The sequence below is a fragment of the Arachis hypogaea genome, chromosome 17, assembly GCF_003086295.3.
Source record: "Arachis hypogaea cultivar Tifrunner chromosome 17, arahy.Tifrunner.gnm2.J5K5, whole genome shotgun sequence".
In the NCBI taxonomy this organism is placed as follows: Eukaryota; Viridiplantae; Streptophyta; class Magnoliopsida; order Fabales; family Fabaceae; genus Arachis; species Arachis hypogaea.
Window position 1 is genome coordinate 81,355,925 of NC_092052.1, and position 2,902 is coordinate 81,358,826.

A 2,902-nucleotide genomic window follows, 5' to 3' on the forward strand; every position below is an offset into this window, starting at 1 on the left:
AGGTTGTCCTCATTCAGTTTAAGGACCAACTCTCCTTTGTCCACATCAATCACAGCTCTTGATGTGGCTAGGAAGGGTCTTCCAAGGATGATGGATTCATCCTCATCCTTCCCAGTATCTAGGATTATGAAACCAGCAGGGATGTAAAGGCCTTCAACCTTTACTAACACGTCCTCTACTTGTCCATAAGCCTGTTTTCTTGAGTTGTCTGCCATCTCTAAAGAGATTCTGGCAACTTGCACCTCAAAGATCCCAAGTTTCTCCATTACAGAGAGTGGCATTAAGTTTATTCCTGACCCCAGGTCACACAGAGCCTTCTCAAAGGTCAATGTGCCTATGTTACAAGGAATTAGGAATTTACCAGGATCCTGTTTCTTTTGAGGTAATTTCTGCCTATCCAATGCATTCAGTTCATTGGTAAGCAAGGGAGGCTCATCTTCCCAAGTCTCATTACCAAATAATTTGGCATTCAACTTCATGATTGCACCAAGGTACTTAGTAACTTGCTCTTCAGTAACGTCTTCATTCTCTTCAGAAGAAGAATACTCATCAGAGTTCATGAAGGGCAGAAGGAGGTATAATGGAATCTCCATGGTCTCTACATGAGCCTCAGATTCCTTTGGTTCCTCAAAGGGAAACTCCTTATTGGTCACTAAACGTCCCAGAAGGTCTTCCTCACTAGGATTCACGTCCTCCCCCTCCTCTTTGGGTTCGACCACACCAAGTAAGGTAATGGCCTTGCACTCTCTTTTTGGATTCTCCTCTGTATTGCTTGGGAGAGTACTAGGAGGGGTTTCAGTGACTCTTTTACTCAGCTGGCCCACTTGTGCCTCCAAATTTCTAATGGAGGAACTAGTTTCATTCATGAAACTTAGAGTGGCCTTAGATAGATCAGAGACTATATTTGCTAAGCTAGATGGATTCTGCTCAGAATTCTCTGTCTGTTGCTAAGTGGATGATGGAAAAGGTTTGCTATTGCTAAATCTATTTCTTCCACCATTATTAAAACCTTGTTGAGCCTTTTGTTGATCCTTCTATAAGAAATTTGGATGATTTCTCCATGAGGGATTATAGGTGTTTCCATAGGGTTCACCCATGTAATTCACCTCTGCTATTCCAGGGTTCTCAGGATCATAAGCTTCTTCTACAGAAGATGCCTCTTGATAACTGTTGGATGCAGCTTGCATTCCATTCAGACTCTGAGAAATCATATTGACTTGCTGAGTCAATATTTTTTTCTGAGCCAATATTGCATTCAGAGTATCAATTTCAAGAACTCCCTTCCTCTAAGGCGTCCCATTACTCACAGGATTCCTTTCAGAAGTGTACATGAACTGGTTATTTGCAACCATGTCAATGAGTTCCTGAGCTTCTGCAGGCGTTTCCTTTAGGTGAATGGATCCACCTATAGAATGGTCCAGTGACATCTTTGATAGCTCAGACAGACCATCATAGAATATATCCAGGATGGTCCATTCTGAAAGCATGTCAGAAGGACACTTTTTGGTCAGTTCCTTGTATCTCTCCCAAGCTTCATAGAGGGATTCACCTTCTTTCTGTTTGAAGGTTTGAACATCCACTCCTAGCTTGCTAAGCTTTTGACGAGGAAAGAACTTGGCTAAGAAAGCCGTGACCAGCTTATCCCAAGAGTTCAGGCTATCTTTAGGTTGAGAGTCCAACCATATTCTAGCTCTGTCTCTTACAGCAAACGGGAATATTATAAGCCTGTAGACCTCAGAGTCAACCCCATTGGTCTTAACAGTATCACAGATCTGCAAGAATTTAGTTAAGAACTGAAAAGGATCTTCTGATGGAAGTCCATGAAACTTGCAGTTCTGTTGCATCAGAGAAACTAATTGAGGCTTTAGCTCAAAATTGTTTGCTCCAATGGCAGGGATTGAGATGCTTCTTCCATGTAAATTGGAATTTGGTGCAGTAAAGTCACCAAGCATCTTCCTTGCATTGTTATTATTTTCGGCCATCTCTCCTTCTTTTTCGAAAATTTCTGTCAGATTTTCTCCAGAGAATTATGCTTTGGCTTCCCTTAGCTTCCTCTTCAGAGTCCTTTCAGGTTCAGGATCAGCTTCAACAAGAATGTTCTTATCCTTGTTCCTGCTCATATGAAAAAGAAGAAAACAGAAAAAAAAAATATGGAATCCTCTATGTCACAGTATAGAGATTCCTTTATGTGAGTAGAAGAAAATAAGAATAGAAGAAGGAAAAGATAAGAATCCAAACACAGGGGAGAGGAGTGGGTTCAAATTCTTAGATGAAGAGGAGTGTCAGTAAATAAATAAATAATTAGAAGGAGATGAGGGAGAAGAATTTTCGAAAAACATTGAAAATAAAAGAAAAATATTTTTGTTTTTAAATTAAATTTAAAGTTAGAATTCGAAAATACAATAAAAAAGAAAAATTAAATTAAATTAAAGTAAAAATTAAAACAATTAGTTAATAAAAAAGGAATTTTGAAAAAGAGGGAAGGGATTTTCGAAAATTAGAAAGAGAGGGTTAGTTAGGTAGTTTTGAAAAAGATATGAATCAAACAAAAAGATAAGATTAATTGAAAAAGATTTGAAAATCAATTTTGAAAAGATAAGAAGTTAGAAAATAAGTTAGAAAAGATTTTGAAATTAATTTTGAAAAAGATGTGATTGAAACTTATTTTGAAAAAAGATTTGAAAAAGAGTTTTAAAAAGATTTGATTTTGAAAATTAAAGTTGATTACTTGACTAACAAGAAACTTGAAGATATGATTTTAAAAATTAAAGATTGAACCTTTCTTAATAGGCAAGTAACAACTTATAATTTTTGAATCAATCACATTAATTGTTAGCATTAATTTCGAAAATATGAAATAGAAATAAGAAAAAGATTTTGAAAATAAATTTTGAAATTTTCG

At 36.7% G+C, this 2,902-nt stretch overlaps 1 non-coding gene across 1 annotated transcript; it reads left to right on the forward strand.

The window, feature by feature from the left end:
- The first annotated feature begins 1,481 nt into the window (after positions 1-1,481).
- Positions 1,482-1,589, forward strand: LOC112768167 (small nucleolar RNA R71). Its single transcript, XR_003185605.1, has one exon. It is a non-coding gene; the product is annotated as a small nucleolar RNA R71 (small nucleolar RNA).
- The last annotated feature ends 1,313 nt before the right edge of the window (positions 1,590-2,902 follow it).